Below are 18943 nucleotides of genomic sequence, written 5' to 3'. Positions count from 1 at the left end.
ATGTGGGAGGTTGGCCAGCCGGGGAGGGACCGCGGGAGGGCTCAAGGCATGTCCAGCCTATCTCGCTCAGTCCCAATTGGCTGGACCCCAGCATCAAGCTAACCTACCAGTTGGAGTGTCTGCGCCCTGGTGGGCAGTGCATGTCATAGAGAGTGATTGAGCAGCCTTAGCATATCATTAACATATTACATTTTGATTGGTTAAACGGACAACCAGACGACCGGGCAGTTAGCATATTAGGCTTTTATTATATAGAATTCTTGTAAGTCTCACTAAGTCCCTAGAGCAGTGGTTCTCAACCTTGGCTGCACATTAGAATCACCTGGGAATCTTTTTAAAATCCTGATTTCTGAGTCTCATCCTCCGGAAATTCTGTTTCTTTGTTATGGGGTGGGGCTACAACATTAGCAACAAAGAAACAGAATTTCTTTAGGATGAGGCCCAGAAATCAGGATTTTAAAAAGATTCCCAAGTGATTCTAATGTGCATCCAAGGTTGAGAACCACTGCTCTAGAGGCTCTCATTAAGTCCCTTGAAGCTCTCATTAAGATCCTTAAGCAACTATTGTTTTGAACTCTGTATCTAGTAGTTTGCTTGTTTCCATTTAATTTATTTCTTTTTCTGGAGATTTCTTCTGTTCTTTAATTTGTGACATGTTTCCTTGTCTCGGCATTTTGGCTGCTTTCCTGTGTTTATTTCTATATATTTGGTAGAACTGCTATGTCTCCTAGAATTGTTAGAGTGGGCTTGTGTAGTAGGGGTCCTGTAGGACCTAGTGCAGTGATGGCGAACCTATGACATGTGTGTCAGAGGTGACATGCGAACTCATTTTTTGGGGTTGATTTTTCTTTGTTAAATGGCATTTAAATATATAAAATAAATATCAAAAATATACATCTTTGTTTTACTATAGTTGCAAATATCAAAAAATTTCTATATGTGACACGGCACCAGAGTTAAGTTAGGGTTTTTCAAAATGCTGACACGCCGAGCTCAAATGGTTCACCATCACTGACCTAGTGGCTCAGCTTCCTCAGTCCACCTGAGCTGGGCCCTCTAGGTGTGCCCCTGTGTGGGCTGTGTACACAGTCTTGTTGTAGTTGAGCCTTGATTATTGTTGGCAGCACTGTGAGGAATTGACCTTTAGGACAATTGACTGTGAGGATGAGCTGAGACAATAGTGGAAGAACTGATGTGCAGAAGATAATCCTATGGAACAGGACTTGCTTCAGTGAGGCTTTGGTGCTTACTGAGTCTGCCCCTTGAGTGTGTCACTAGTAGATATGTAGCATTGTAATATGGTATGGTCTGAAGCTGTCCACTGTGTGCACTAGTTCTGGGGACTCTTGTGAGGTACAAAGTCAATCAGTGCCTGGGGTTACCTGTCAGGAGCTACAGAGCGATCTGCAGATGGCCACAACTTGTGTTTGACTTGGAAGTGCCGAGGTGAGGCCAAGCTGTGAAGCAAGGCAGGCTGGTGTTAGAGCCAGGTCTTGGGCCTCTTATTGAATGGTATGGGGTATGCTTATGCCAGCTGTTGCTTGTTTGAGAGATTTTAGGAAAGTCTGAAGCCTGAGCCAGGACAGGCCATTCATTTAGAAAAACTGCTACCAACAGCTTGGCTGGTGCTGCAAATTGGATGGGACTAGGTCTCAGGAAATCATCAGGGTGCAACAAAGTGTGAGCCAGGCTGATAGGAACTCAGATATGGCTGCCAGTCAGCTCTGTGATGGGCAATGTCTCAGCATAGGAACAATGACCCCTGTGAGCACCCCGTTCTGGGAAAAGCTGCCCCTGAGTTCTTGCTCTGATGCCAGGCAATCTAGTTCCTCCCTGTATGTCCCTGGATTCCCCAAGCTTCTGTCACAATGCTGGAGCTCAGAGGGAGTAAGTCCATGTAAGTTTGTGCACTGGCCCTTTAACAGGAACTGCCGGTGTCTACAGTACTCTCCATGTCACTTAGCCACAATCCCCACTAGTTTTTACAGCACAAAGTTATGGGAACTTCTATTCCCAGCTATGGAACCTTCGGCTGAGGAGTCTGGTGTGGGGCTGGAACTCCTTGCTCTTCACAGAAGGCCTTTGCAGTAGAGATATCCCTCCGGATTTAAAAAAAAAAAAAAAAAAAAGCCACACGTGGGTATTGGACCAGCCTGTTTTGCACTTCTGCCCCTCCAACTAGTCTCAAAGTGTTTTGTTTTTTTTACTTCTCTAGTTGTAAGACGTCCATTCAGCCTGCTTTTAGGCAGTTTTGAATGGTGGTTGTTCTGTATTTTAGTTGTAATTTTGATGTGGTTGTGGGCAGCAGTGAATACCAACATTTACCTATGCCACCATATTGCAGGTCTTCCTAGATTTTTAACAGATATTTCCAAACATACAGAAAAGTTAAATTTTATAGTGAGTACCAACTTAACCAACACCTATGTTCTACTATTAATATTTTACAATATTTGCTTTAATACATATTTGTCCACCAATGCATCCTTCTCTTCATCCATCATTCCATCTTATTTTTATTTATTTTTAAATTATAGATACCAATACACTGTCCCCAAATAATCCAGTATATAGGTCATTAACTGAAGATCAATATCAACACTAATAAAAGAGAAAAATGGTAATTGGCGTACGACGATACCCTTTTCATTGGCTAATCAGGGCTATATGCAAATTAACTGCCAACTAAGATTGGCAGTTAACTGCCAACAAGATGGCGGCTAATTTGCATATGTAGGCACAATGCAGGGAGGCGAAAGGGAAAGCAGGAAGAAGCCCCCTGCCACTGACAGTGATCGGAAACCCAGGGGGGAGCTAAGAGCTGGGGGGCAGGGCAAAGGCGGCCCTGGGGCTGCCTTTGCCCTGCCCCCCAGCCATGATCGGAGAATCAGGCGCCTTTGCCGCCCTGGCCAGTGATAGCAGGAAGTAGGGGTGGAGCCAGCGATGGGAGCTGGGCATGGTCGAAGCTGGCAGTCCCAGGAGCTAGGGGTCCCTTGCCTGGGCCTAAAGCGAAGCCCACGATCGCGGGGCCGCTGCAGGTGTGGGTCCCCGCTGCCCGGGCCGGACGCCTAGGCCAGAGGCGTCAGGCCTGGGCAAGGGGCCGATCCTGCGATTGGAGGGTGATGGGAGTCAACGCCTGAGAGCTCCCAGTATGTGAGAGGGGGCAGGCTGGGCTGAGGGACACCCCCCCACACACACACACACCCAGTGCACGAATTTCGTTCACCGGGCCCCTAGTTTGTTTATATCTCTTTTTTCTTCTGAGTTAAAATTTGCATTCAATAAATTCACAAATATTAGGTGTACTGTTCCATAATTCCCCTGTCAAAAATAAAAATCATATACCTATGCAACCTGTACCCCTCTCAAGATAATGTTACCAACACTCTAGAAGGTATTCTCATATATATTCCCAATAAATCCCCATCTTCAACCCCCAGAGGTAACTATTGTTCTAGTTTATTTCCACCACAGATTAGTTTTGCCTTTTGTGTGAAAGCAAATCAATGGATTCAATACTCTTTTGTGTAAGGTTTCTTTTAGTTAGCATAATATTTCTATGATTCATCCATATTGTGTCTATCAGTAGTTCATGCCTTTTTACTGCTGAGTAGTATTTCATTATATGAGTGTACCAAAGTTTATTTATTCATTGTCCAATTAAGTGATACATGGGCTCTTACCATAGTTTGAATAAAGCTTCTATAAAATTTTGTACTAGTCTTTTTGTGGTGTAGAAAGAATTTTAATTAGTAAGGCACAAGATCTGGAGAAAGATAATAAAAAGCATATGAAATACACAAAAGAGGGAAAAAAGACTTGGTGGTTAGGAAAGCTGGGGCAGTAGTCTCTAAACACAGGATGAGCTGTCACATTAAGAAAGTGAATCAGGTGATGTGCTGATTTAGTGCTTATTGTCTGCTGTCCTAGAATCTTGCCATAGGGACTTACCTTCCTAAGTCTCTATTTTCTCATTTATCAAATTGAGATAATTGTACTTTTCTTCAGGGTTGTTGTGAGCATCTAATGAGATAATGCATGTAAAGTGCTTCACTACTATGGTTACTTTTATTAAATTAGCCATTTTTACATTAAGAAATACAAAAGAGCTGCTTTTTTGATGCTAGTGAACTAGCTTAATTTGTGATTAGTTATAAACCCCAAATTGAGGGGAATATACAATAATTTAGAAATCACTTTGTGATTAATCCATGAGCTTTAATAGTTTAATAGTTTACATCATACCAGAATGCCTATGTATATTCTCATGAAGGTACTTGGTTACCTTTGTTATGGGAAAGAAGCCACCTCACTGAACTGGATAATAATCACTGCCTGAAACATTATTCTCCTCCACAGTAGATATCTCCATGAATGTGTCTCTTCAAATGTCAAAGTTTCCCCTTTACTAAAAGCCCGTCATTTATAGAGAGCTGGCTAAGTGTGTGTGTGGGGGGGGAAGCCAAATTATATTGATGGGACTTGTTTCTTTGACATGCTTCTAATCTGGAAATCTTCAACTTGCATGCAAATCTCTATCCATATTTGTACTGTATAGACTTTGAAAAAGAACCTAAGCCCCAGCCTCTAGGAAAATATTCATTTTCTCCTAGTATATCCCATAAAACTGAATACTTTTGTTAAATAGACCATAATCTATTTTCAAGTATTAGAGGATTTAGAGAAGATAAGCTGTTGTTAACGATAATTAAGCTACATCCTCACACCAATACACACTGGATCATAGGATAGGAAGAATGCACTCAGCTGTCCTGATTTGCCATGGTCCAGCCCAATCCTGAATATGGAGATTAAAACCACAGTGCCACCTACCCTACCCAATAATCTTAGTGAGTCATCTGTATATAAAAGCCTAAGCGACCAAACTACCATCAGTCACTATGACATGCACTGACCACCAGAGGGAAAATGCTCAATGCAGGAGCTGCCCCATGGTGGTCAGTGCGCTCTCACAGCCAACCTCCCATGGTCCCTTCCCCCAGCTGGCCGGCCCTGATTGGCCCCCATCAGTACTGGGTGAGATGGCCCTGATCGGCCCAGATCACTAGCCAGGCTAAGGGACCCCACCCGTGTACGAATTCATGCACTGGGCCTGTAGTAGTAAAAGACCTGTTGGCGCATTCTTAGAGTTCATAGTAGACAACAAGAATATATTTTGACAGAGAACATATCTCTCATGAAATATTCATGGAAATGTTTAGTTCAATAGGTATGTCACCTCCCTGGGGAAGCTCTCCTATCAAAACATGTCTGTATTTTCATGTAAGTGACCAAAATCATTGTTTCAGGATGTTATGGTCAAACCAATTTTTTTCAAGTAACTATTAGAAATATATTTGAACCCAAAAGTCTTGAAATATATGAACTACAGATTCTTAATTAATACTCTGGTATTCTTTGCTAAAATGTAAATTCTCTGCCTCCTAACAAGAACCCCACTATAGGCTCAATTTAATGAAGTGAATTATTTTCCTCTATGTTTATACAGATATCACCACTTTTCAAAAGTTCATTTAGATTATATATAAAAGACCTACATTAATACCTGTTTTCCCTAACAGAAAGAAATCTGAAGACATTTTTTTCTTTTACAAAAAAAAAAAAGAAAAAAAAAAGGCGAAGAGCAAAAAAAGCATTCATCATTTGTTTTGCAGAGAGCCATTATAGAGGCCCTGCCAAGCTCCTTCCCTGGGCACTACATCCAACATCTCAGCATCAAACTGTCATAGCTTTGAACTGTGTCTGTGAGCATCTGTTCTTTATCTCAAAGTTATTTTGTGCATTCATTAGCAAGATGTGTCCTAAGGTATCAGGAAAACCTAAGGGAGTTCATTAGGGTGTTACACTTAGTATAAAACTGGACATGATTAAGCATGACTTGGTTGGTTATTTTGGGGGGGTCTGGGAAGACAAAAATTTTCCATGTAAATTAATTTTCCATGTAACTGCTTCTTCACTTTACACCATTTTGGCTTATGAAAGATTCTATAGGAATGCTATACTTTTGCATAGCTCGGGAAACCTGTATGCACAATTTAACTACAAAATTGAATACATACTCTCTCTGACCCATAGTTTTAGAAGAGATTCCCTTGTCCAAAATGACATAACGAATAACTAGAGAAGCAATATTTGAATCACAAGTTTTGGTCTCTTCAGAGTGAAGAATGTAAAAAAAAGGTATGAACTATTGTCGACATCAACATTTCTTCTACTTTGATTTCTATTCAAAATCATGATCATTTTGCTAAGAATATACAAGTGTGTATGTATAGAAACATTTTAAAGCCTATCCATGCATGAATTTTTACTTTTGTAAAAAATATAAGAAATGATCTACTTGAGTAACTGCAATATAACATTATTAATAATTTTTCTTTGCTTAGAAATTCCTCAAGGATAGAGGGCTGTCATATGATAGGTAATGATAAAGTTGTCTACTTTGGAAAATAACATTTTGAATTCCCTCATATTTGATCAGAATTTTCATGTAGAAATTTTTGGGCATGCACTTTGGAATAATTAATATCATTACTTCTTCTAGCACCATAAATAACTCTTGTGTTGTTGTGTGTTTTTTTTACCTAAATTCATCACAGTTTTTAAGATATCAACCTAATTTACTGAAAATCCACTCCAAATCTTGCCAATTTATGTGTGCTTTTTCTGTAAATAGAAGGAAACAAAATGAGCTAATTTTTCCAGAAAATCACTTCATATAAAGGATGAAGAAAATATATCTGAGAGCCCAGGCAACAAGCTGGAAAGAATATGAATAAAATTTCATTGCTCTCAATAAACTGAATAATACTATTAGTACTAATTAAAGTTATAATGTAGGAATCATTTACTATGTGGCAGAGTCCCTATGCTAAGAGTTATGACCACTATCTTATTTATTCAATACAAATTTATGAGGTAAGGTGGTAATGCCATCCTCATTTACTGATAAATAAAATTACTTCAGAAAAATTACACTAAGTTGCCTCACACATGTTGGCCTTAAATTTAGGGCTGTCGAACTCCAAAACCATTTTTTTCACATATATATGTAGCAGAGGCACTACCATAGATGAAAGCATGGAAATTATAAGACTTGTGGTCTATTTATTCTTTTACAGTGAGAAAAATAGCCAGCTAAATCAGAGTTGTCTTCCAACTATGATGCCAGGAGATACAAGAGTTGACCCAATATTGTTAAAGAAATTAGAATTGCCTAGAACAGTGGTCAGCAAACTGCGGCTCATCAGCCACATGAAGCTCTTTGGCCCCTTGAGTGTGGCTCTTTCACAAAATACCACATTCGGGTGTGCACGTACAGTGTGACTGAAACTTCGTGGCCCATGTGCAGAAGTCGGTTTTTGGCCAGGGCAAGTCTATTTTGAAGAAGTACTGTTGATATTTGGTTCTTTTGACTAATGAATTTGCCGACCACTGGCCTAGAAAATATAAAATAAAGAGTGAGTAGAGGGCTACTCCTTATGTAGTGATAGAGAGACTAGAGCCTAAATATATACATAAAGTTAGGATTTCCTTAGAATGGTGAGGGATGTTGGACCTCAATATTTACTGAGATTAACCTCTATCAGAAAGGTAGTTAGAAGTTACATAATTTATGTTGCATAAGTTACGAGAGAGAGAAAAAAAACCCACAAATTTTCCCAAGGTAGGGATAGGGAGAGGAAGAGGAGTTACTGTGAAGAAAAGTGAGGATACTTGATTTTTCAGAGAAACAGAACCAATAGTAGATTTTATATTTGTGTGTGTGTGTGTGTGTGAGTGTTTGCATGTGTATGTGTGTATAAAGAGGTTTCTTATAAGAAATTGGCTTGCACAAGTTAGAGGCTGACAACTCCAAAGACTTACAGTCAGCAAGCTGGAGACCCAGAAGAGTCAATGACATAGTTGTCGGTCCATGTTCAAAGGCATGAGAACTAGGAGAGCTGATGCTGTAGTTCCAGCGCAAAGGCCAAGAGGCTTGGGCCCCAAGTAAATCCGATGTTTCATTTTGAGTTCAAATGTGGGGAAAACTGATGCCACAGCTGCAAGAAGTGATGCAAGAGAGTTTCATCTTCCTTGCAGAACAGTCAGCCTTTTTGTTCTATGCAGACCTTCAACTGGTTGGATAAGACCCACCTACATTCGAGAGGATAATCTTTCATATTGATTCCAAGAATAAGTATATAGAAGAAAGATACTGACCAACAAAATAGTATATCATCAAGCAACTGACAGGGGGGGAAATCACTAAAATACCTCAGATGTCAGGAATTTCTGTGATGCACCCAAAAGAAAGGCCTATATGGTAATGGGAACTCTCGTTGAAAGAATTAATACCAATGGCAGTGAAAATTCTTAGCCAATCTTTCTCTCTACCGGTCCCCAAGAGGAGGAAAACATGCAATTACTAACATTTTTAGATTAATAACATACAAATCCTTACACAAGACTGATAAAATAAGCAAAGCTTACATAATATTAGAAGATAGAGAGAGAAAGAAAGATAGACTAAAATATAGACCTATGTAAAAATAGAAACAATTTCAAGAAAAATAAAAAGTATTGATTAGATTGTATTGCATAATTGAAAATTGCTAATCTAAGTAAATTTTGAGGTCCAACCTAAATGCTCTCATTAATGAATGAATCTATCAATATATGATACAATGGATGTGTTAACTAATTAGAATTTAGGAATCCTTTCATAATGTATACTTATATCAATTCACAATCCACACTTTAAATATCTGACAATCTTGTCACTTAAACCACAACTAAGATAAAAACATAAAATAAAAGTGGGAAAGGAAGGCAGGATTGCTAGCTTTGAGGGTGGGAGAAGGGTTTCATGAACTAAGGTATGTGAATGGCCTCTAGAAGCTGGGAAGAGCCCTCAGCTGACAGTCAGCAAGGAAATGGAGACATCATTCCTGCAATCATGAGGAACTGAATTCTGTCAACAACCTAAATAAGCAGGAAAACGATTTTCCTCAGTCTCAAGAAAAAATAAAGAGTCCTGCTGACATCTTGATTTTAGCTTAATTAGATCCATACTGAACGTCTCACCTACAGAATTATAAGATAATGATTTTGCATTATTTCAAGCTGCTGAATTTGTAGTAGTTTGTTATGGCAGCAAGAAAAAACTACAGATGGTCCTCAACTTATGGTGGTTTGACTTCGGGTTTTTCTACTTTATAATGGTACAAAAGCAATATGCATGCATTCAGTCCTGCATTCAAAACTGCACTTTGAATTTTGATTTTTTTTTTCCTGGGCTAGTGATATGCAGTATGATACTCTTTGTGATGCTGGGCAGTAGCAATGAACCACAACTCCCAGTCAGCCACACACTCATGAGGATAAACAACTCACACCCTACAAGGTAGTGCATTGCCAGCATGTTTTGAACATTGTATTTTATATTTTCACATCCCATTATGTCTACAAAATGCACATCTGTCTCCTGCCTTGGTGAGAAGAGGAAAGGCAATTTCTCTTTAGATGGAACTCAAGACAATTGCCCAATTGTAGGCAAATGCAAGTGTTGTGAGCACATTTAAGGTAGGCTAGGCTTGACTATTATGTTCGGTATGTTAGGTGTATTAAACACATTTCAATTTACAACATTTTCAACTTAAGATGGATTTATGAGACATAACCCCTTGCACATGGAGGAGCACCTGTAATACTACAAGGGTAGAAAGTAGAGGAAGAAAGAGGAGGGACATGTCACTCTGCTCCCTTTTTGTCTAAGTGAGGAGATTTCCAAGCAGGAGATACTTCAACTGTGTTCTTGAGGAAAAAAAAGATATTATCATCTGACTTGTCCTGAGTGAAGACTCTCAGGATATAAGAGCATTGCCCAACTTTGGATCAACTATGCAATTAATACTGAGGCAGTGTTTTAAAAATACGGAGGGATATACAAACCCTATATATTTGGTTTTGGAATTAACATTTAGTATTATTAAAAGGAAGTAGATTTTCTACACTTTTTTCTTCTTCACTCTGAAGAGCCAATCAAAACTCACCCAATTACATGTCTTCTCTTAGATCTGGTTCAATATCATTATCTATCATGAAAATTCAAATAAAAACATACTGAGCTACCACTTCACATCCTCTGGAAATGCTGGAATGAAGAAGAGAGCCAATAACTAGTATGGACAAAGATATAGAGAAATGGCTCCCTCATATATTGCTGATAGAAATGTAAAATGGTGCAGCCACTTTGGAAAATAGTCTGGCACTTCCTCAAAAGATTAAATATAGACTTATCACATGACCCAGCAATTCCACTCCTAGGTATATTATCTAAGAGAAATTAAAACATAGGTCCCTATGAAATGTTCACAGCAGCATTAGTCATGATAATCCCACAGTGGAAACAACCCAAATATCAGTATCATCAGTTGTTGAATAGATAAATAAAATTTGGTATATCAATATGATAGAATATTAATTGACTATTAAAATAAGTATTGATACATGCTATAATATGGATGAACCCTGAAAACATTATGATAAGTGAGAGAAGCCAGTCACAAAAGGCCACATTTTATGATTCCATTTGCATGACTTATCCAGAAGAAGCAAATCTATAGAAACAGATAGTAGATTAGTGGTTACCTAGGACTGGATGAAGGGGGACCTGGGGAAATAAGGAATGACTGCTAATAGGTACTGGTTTTCTTTATGTGGTGATAAAAATGTTGATTGCGGTGATAGTTGTATAACTCTGTAAATATACTAAACCCATTGAATTATACACCTTAAGAGGACATTGTAATGTTTGTGAGTTATATCTCAATAAAGCTCTTATTTCCAAAGAAAAAATTAAAGAGAAAAATAATTACTGTTTAGGATTGGAGGAAGGAGAAAAGTTCTTGATTTTTCCTTTGTGATCTAGTGAAGGGGAATGAATTAGAGTAGAGAGAAGAAATGCTGGAATTCTTTTACTAAAGTATTATTTTTAAAAAGTCATAGATTTATCTCATAGATTTAGTAACTATAAAAAACATATCCTACCCATTACTAATAAGAGTACTGAAGTTTTAAAGTGAAGAATGTAAAAAAAAGATATGAACAGAAAAATAATTCATTTAAAAAATGGACAGAAGACTTGAACAGACACTTCCAAGAAGACATACAAATGGCCAAAAGATACATGAAAACATGCTCAACTTCATTAGATATTAGGGAAATTCAAATCAATAAATGACTGTCTGAAGGACACTTGAAGCTGGTGGCTTCAATTTAGTTGTGTAAGTTGAGTAAAATTTTAATTTTACTTAATTATTCAAAAAACTACAATAAGATACCACTGCACACCTGTTAGAATGGCTATTATTAGCTAGAAAAGAAATAACAAAAGTTGGAGATGTTGTGGAGAAAAAGGAGCCCTCATTCACTGCTGAAGGAATGTAAACTGGTACAGCCACTGTGAAAAGCAATATGGAGTCTCCTCAAAAACCCTCTTTTGGGTATCTATCCAAAATTTGAAAACATTTATTCATAAAATATATGCATCCCTATGTTCATTGCAACATTATTCACAGTAGCCAAGATATAGAAACAAATAATAGCTGTGTCCTTCTATAGATGATTGGATAAAGAGGATGTGGTACATATATACAATGGAATGCTCCTCAGCCATAGGAAAAGATGAAATACTGCCATTTGTGACAACATCGCTAGATCTTGAGAGTATCATGCTAAGTGAAATAAATCAGATAAAAAGTCAAAAGCCATATGATTTAACTCATATCTATATACTAAAAGCCCAGCGACCTTTATGGCAGAACAACCAGAATGACCAGTGCCATTGCTGAGCCCAAGGGCCCCAGGGCCAGTTGCGCAGCTGCTGCCAAAACACTGGTAAAGAAGTACACGAAGGTGGCCAGTGTGAGCATGCAGCTTGAGATGAAGGTTCTGTGGGACTAATTCAATCAGCTGGGCACCGAGATGATCGTCACCAAGGCTGGCAGGTCAGGGTGCCCCTCTCCCCGCTGCGACCCTCCCCATGTGGTGCCAGTCTCAGGCAGTGGGCTTTGGCCCAGTCCACACGAGGGAAACTAAGAAGCTGGGTGGGGGGCACCATCTGGCCACCCGCGGGTCTAGCTCCTTCGCTCTCTGAGTCCAGGCTCTAGCGACAGTTGCCTGGCATGCCAGCCGGAGGGCACTGCTCTGCTTGGGAGGCCAAGAAGGCAGCGGAGAGAAACCCTGTGGACCTGCCCCCCAACCAGCAGCCCAGGACCCGGCACCGCCAGAAATGGACCAGCTCAGAGCACATTGAGCTTGAGGGGGAAGGCAGCCGCCTGTGAGGGGCCTTGCCACCAGCGGCTACTGGTGGATCCCACCTCAAAGGAAACTCAGTCTTTGGTTACTTAGTTCAGTCTATCCTGGCTAAAGAGAAGCAGCTGGGCACATTTTAGGGGAAAATTAAGACTCTAAAACAGTGTGTTCTGTTCCTTGGAGATTGCTACCCAGTTGTCTTAGGCCTAAATTCTGGGTGATTGTGGGGCCTGGCTCTGCCACTGAGGCCCGTGTCTTCCAATTGGCCTGTATTTGTTGAAGGGCCCAAAGAGAAGAAGGGGAACAAGTTTTTCGATGCAATGGATTTGAGCAACAGACAATGACGAGTGCCGGGCTCTGTCTAATGCACACACAGAGACACCAGCTCTGAGTCCGCCTGGCCAAAGGGAGCTCAGGGCCTGTTTGCAGAACTGTCTGCTGGTTTCTGTTTCCCTGCTGAGGCCGTCCTCTCTGAAAAGCCTGGGCCCATGCTCAGCTCCAGCTCAGTGTGTCTTCTCCAGGCCCCTCCCCCGGGCAGGCTCCACCCCAGATTCCCCCCACCCCCATTGGGGGCAGGGCCAGCCAACCTCCCTTGGCCCCTCCCCTGGCCTGCCAGGCCCAAATGGCCCCAACAACACTTGTGCATGAATTCATGCACCGGGCCTCTACTGTGGGCTATAAAACTTAAAGTGACAAATGATCAAACAAGACAAACAAAAGCTCATTGACACAAATAACAGTATGGTGGCTACCATAAGGAAAGGGGATTGGAGGGGAGTTAGGAAAAGGTAAAGAGAGTCAAATATATGGTGACAGGAGTAACTGTGATTTAGGATGGTAAACACACAATCCAATATACAGATGATGTATTACAGAATTATGCACTGGAAACCTATATCATTTTATTAGCCAATATCATCCAAATATATTTTTTTAAGTTTCAAAAAAGAGATGAACTATATTCAACATCAAAATATATTCTATTTTGATTTCTATACTGGGGTTTTTTTTTTTCATTTTTCTAGGCATTGTCTGCCACTGAGGGTGCAGTTGTTAATGTATTTTGTACCTTCATGAAGACAGTAATCTCCATTGGATAGTCATTTCCCAGGCTGATGCTCTATCCACTGAGCCAAACCAGCTAGAGCTCACCTGGGATTTTTAGAACCAGATTAATTGGTAAATTTATCTTATCCAATTTATTTTTTATTTTTAAATATGTTTTTATTGATTTCAGAGAGGAAGGGAGAGGGAGAGGGAGATTGAAACTTCAATGATGAGAGAGAATCATTGATGGGCTTCTTCCTGCTTGCCCCCTACTGGGGATCGAGCCTGCACCCCGGGCATGTGACCTGACCTGAAATTGAACTGTGACCTCCTGGTTCATAGGTCTATGCTCAACCACTGAGCCACACCAGCTGAGCATATCTGACACAATTTAGAAATAAAAACAGCCCCCCTGAGATTTCCAATTCATCTTTACAGATTAGAGTACACTTAGCTATGAAAAAAAAATGGTATAGAAAAGGAGTAACTAAGCCACAATTAACATAATAATCTGTCCAGTAACCCAAAAACAAGAGACAATCTGAGAAGAGGAGGAGCAGCAAAGGTAGACAAAGCAAGAAAGTAGAAAACTAGAAAAGGTTAGAGATACAAGCTGAAACAGCTAGAGAGAAATTTGAAAAGATGGTTTAGGCCCTGTGATTCAAAATCTTTTTGTTGATTCCCAGAAAAAAATTTGCATACTCCACAACTAGGTAAATAATCCAGACTAAGAAATGTATTATTACAATTGTTTTATCTGTAACATGGTGGCTAGACCAGTTGTGGCAAGGTGGAGTTTCTGCTGAAGGAAATGAGTTTTTCAACTTTCCCAATGGGAAAACAACAGGCCTTTGACTAGGAGAAAGGAAGATACTCCTTTTTTCTATTCCCAAGAATAATAGGAATCCTAGTCACTTGTAAAGAAGGCGGGAGTAAAGGAGATTCCCAGTGGAGAAATAAGTTGGCACTTGCAACAGGTATGGTATCAGGAAGGACTGCTATTAAGGGATCCCTGTGCAGAGGCATAGACAATGGATCTCTGATAACTGGTTGTAAAATTCCCATTTTCTGTTTGATAATTTTCATCTGCTATTCCCAAACCATCAATAAAGTTTTGTGAAGCATAAAAGTCAGATATTAACTGTATTTTAGGAGTTTCTTTTTTTAGTGTTATGTGGATTGGGGTAAGTGGTAGCAACATGGAGAAGTGGTAGTGAGACAGCACAATATGACCAATAGAAAAGATGGAAGCCCTTGCCCTAAGAAAGAACTGATAAATGATAAGCAGTCACAATTTTGAAATATATGTAACTGAGAAAAAAAATTTCTCAGAAATACTAGGGAAAGGAAACTAGGTGGAGACTAGGTTACATGGTGAGATTAGTTAGGTTACTTGAAGGAACAAGGGCTGACAAATACTTGGGTATTAAAGGAAAAAGTAACAATTGAAGATCAGACAGGTTGGAAAACAGTTTTATATTGATAGTTAAATATCAAAAAAATGGAAAGGGAAAGCAACCTGGTTTTGTGAACCTCCCACTACCTAGCTGTTGTGTGACCTTAGGGGGTATTTAGATGTAATGAGCCATGATTTCTTACCTATGAAATGGAGAAATAGATCATCTTTAAAATTCTGTTAGCATCAGTATTACTGGAATAAGAGTTTTTTCTTAAGGTGATCACTGTGAATGGAACTACACTTGTAAATAAGCTTTTAATACACTATTTTAAAAATCAGTCTCCAAAATTTTGTAACTCAAATATGTGCCTATATAGCAGCCCTATAATTCTGTATCTGTTTTCCAACTTTACAGCTCCACACAAATGTTATAATTCTAACATGTTCTTGTATCTCCCACTATGTTTTTTTTCAATCACAATAGTAAGTTCTGATCATTATATAAAATTTAGAATACCAAAATCATGGATATAAACGGCCCAAACCCAATTACATATAAACAATCTCAACATTTATGTGTGCTACATATCACTTACATATCCATGCATACATTTCCACATTTTGAGACATTTTTCTTTTTTTAATTTAAATTCTTTATTGTTTAAAGTATTACATATGTCTCATTTTCCCCCATTGACCTCTCCCCAGCTACTCCCACCCCTCAGCACATGCCCTCAGCCCCCTACTGTCTGTGTGCATGGCTTATGCTTATATGCATGCATATAAGTCCTTTGGTTGATGTCTTACACCTCCCCCAATCTCCGGTGCCTTCCCTCTGAGGTTTGATGGTCTGTTCGATGCTTCTATGTCTCTGGACCTCTTTTTGTTCATCAGTTTATGTTGTTCATTATATTCCACAAATGAGTGAAATCATGTGATATTTATCTTTTTCCTACTGGCTTATTTTGCTTAGCATAATGCTCTCCTAGTCCATCTATGCTGTTGCAAATGGTAAGAGTTCTTTCTTTTTTACAACAGCATAGTATTCCATTATGTAGATATGCCACTGATTTTTTTTTCATTTTTTTATATTTTATTGTTTTTTTTTACAGAGAGGAAGGGAGAGGGATAGAGAGGTAGAAACATCGATGAGAGAGAAACATCGATCAGCTGCCTCCTGCACACCCCCTACTGGGGATGCGCCTGCAACCAAGGTACATGCCCCTGACAGAATCAAACCTGGGGCCCTTGAGTCTGCAGGCCGACACTCTATCCACTGAGCCAAACCAGTTAGGGCGATGCCACTGATTTTTAATGCACTCATCTGCTGATGGCCACTTAGGCTGTTCCAAATCTTAGCTATTATAAATTGTGCTGCTATGAACGCAGAGGTGCATATATCTTTTTTGACTGGTGTTTCTGATTTCTTGGGACATATTCCTAGAAGTGGGATTACTGGGTCAAATGGGAGTTTCATTTTTAATTTTTTGAGGAATCTCCATACTGTTTTCCACAGTGTCTGCACCAGTCTGCATTCCCACCAGCAGTGCAAGAGGGTTCCTTTTTTTCCGTCCTCGCCAGCACTTGTTGTTTATTGATTTGCCAATGATAGCCACTCTGACATACCTCATTGTCATTTTGATTTGCATCTCTCGGATGATTAGTGACTTTGAGCATGTTTTCATATGTCTCTTGGCCTTCTGTATGTCCACTTTCGAAAACTGTCTATTTTTTCATTGAACTATTTTAAAGATGTTTTAGTCTTCACCCAATTATATGTTCTTATTTATTTAGAGAGAGAGCAAGGGAAAAGGAAGAAAACATTGATGTGAAAGAGAAACATGGATCAGTTATCACCCATACACATCCCAACCAGGATTGAACCCAAATCCTGGGTATGTGCCCTGACCGGGAATTAAACCCTCAACCCTTCTGTGCACTAGATGATGTTCCAGCCAACAGAGCCACATCGGCCAGGGTACATTAAACAATTTGTGTTAGCTATCTTTCAATATCAATATAGATCTACATTATTACTTTAAAATGCCTTTATATTATTCACCTGTATAAATAAATAATATCTTATATATTTAACCCCCTCTTTTTGGAGATTTAAATTATTTTGGGCATTTCAGTATTATAAAAAGCACTGAAATGAACATCTTATAATTGTTTTTGGTCATTGTTTATTTCCTTAAGATAAATTCCTTGAAGATTTCCTGGGTCAAAAAGTATAAGTTTTTATTAAGTATCTATAATAATAAAAGCCTAATATGCTAATTAGACTGGACAGCCAAATGACCTTTGGGATGTCATTCTGGATGTCCTTCCAGATGAAGTCACAGTTGCAGGGGCCAAGGCAGAGGAGGTTAGGGGTGACCAGGCAGGCAGGCAAGCGGTTAGGAGCCAGCAGTCCCAGATTGCGAGAGGGATGTCTGACTGCCAGTTTAGGCCTGATTCCATAGTCAGACATCCCCCGAGGGGTCCAGGATTGTGAGAGGGTGCAGGCTGGGCTGAAGGACACCCCCATGCACGAATTTATTGCACCAGGCCTCTAGTTGCCAAATAATACTCCAGAAAATGTGTGCCATTTTACCTTTCCACTTTGCAGCATATCACAAGGCATTTTCTTCGCATTACGTACAACTGATGGGAATTTTTACATTTTAATTTGACCAACCAAACAGGTGAATAACAGTATCAATGCTATGTTAATTTTTATCTTCTTAATATTTCAGGTGAGCCAAAAGGCCAATATACACAAAAAATGTATTTTTCTGAATTACTTATTCATTTATTTTACAAATAGTTTTCTCTTAAGTTTGTCATTGATCTTATACATTGTTTGATAAATGGTGTTAGTATGGTTTTCAATTGAGATTATCTAGATAAATCTTAAAATTGGATGAGGAATGTCACCCAGTAGTCTCTCTTCTACCTTTGCTCAGTAACAGGGTACCTTCAAGAACACTATCACAAAGCAGGTTTCTGGATAGAGAAGACTGAGCAAGTTAAAGATCTGAAACAAGCACCTATTTAAAAAAGCATCATCTTATACACTTTTGGTGGATGAAAATTTATTAATCTGCTCTGAGTAAGAAAACTTGAACTCAGCTGCACTTTACACAAACACTTTTTGTTTACTACAAAAGATATATGAGTGGATGAAAAAAAAAGCCATGGTACATTTATACAATGGAATGCTACATAACTGTAAAAAAGAAGAAACTCTTACCCTTTGAGACAAATATCACATGATCTCACTTATATGTGGAATCTAAAGAACAAAATACACTGATGAACAAAATAGGACCAGAGGCATGGGTAAATGGAACACAATGACATATCGCAGAGGGAAGGAGTGTGGGGAGGGCAGGAAGTGATCAGCCAAAGACTGTATATGCATATGTGCATAGCTCATAGACACAGACAATAATGTGGTGAAGGTCTAGGAGGGTGCAGTGTGGAGGGAGGCAAAGGGAGGGAAAATGGAGGACATCTATAATATAATCAACAATAAAAAATAAAGTAAAAATATGTTAGTACAATACAGAGATTTAAGCCATATTTAATATTAAATAAGTGTTTCTGCATCAAGTAAAAGAACTAAATATTCTCTTTTAATGTATAAATATTATGGTATTTGAAGTATACCAATAGCATTTGTGATCTCTTGCTTCCTCATGAAAATAACTTGAAGTAAAAATCAAATTGTTGGGTTAATACTTCTTCAAACATGCAGTTTAATACATAGCATTTCATTTTGTTAGGTAATGTAAATATATTTGTATCACTAATAATTATATTTATATAAATATTAATAACACAAGCTAAACATGCCTAAAAACATCATTTGAAAAGGCCTAACTTGTTTCCAAACTGTTGTTTAGAAAATCAACCAAGAATTTCCCTAAGCTAGAGAAATGTTCTGATGCTTTCCCATGTACTACTTAGAGATTTTTCCTTCAATATAGGTTCAAACAAAAAATCAGGATTCGTTTTCCTAAAGCCTCATCATCTATACAAATTTTTTAAATAGCTAGGTTATTTCTCTAGTCCTTCAGCCTCATTAAATGAAGCTGTAGTCTTTGCACAAAAGAATTTTAAACAATTGATTGGCAACTTGCTGACATGGTAATTATGATTTGAAAACCCAACTCTTCTAATATTTAAAGTATA

This window comes from Myotis daubentonii, chromosome X, assembly GCF_963259705.1.
Source record: "Myotis daubentonii chromosome X, mMyoDau2.1, whole genome shotgun sequence".
Taxonomy (NCBI): Eukaryota; Metazoa; Chordata; class Mammalia; order Chiroptera; family Vespertilionidae; genus Myotis; species Myotis daubentonii.
The sequence above is the reverse complement of the archived record's forward strand: the minus strand, read 5'-3'. Positions refer to the sequence as shown.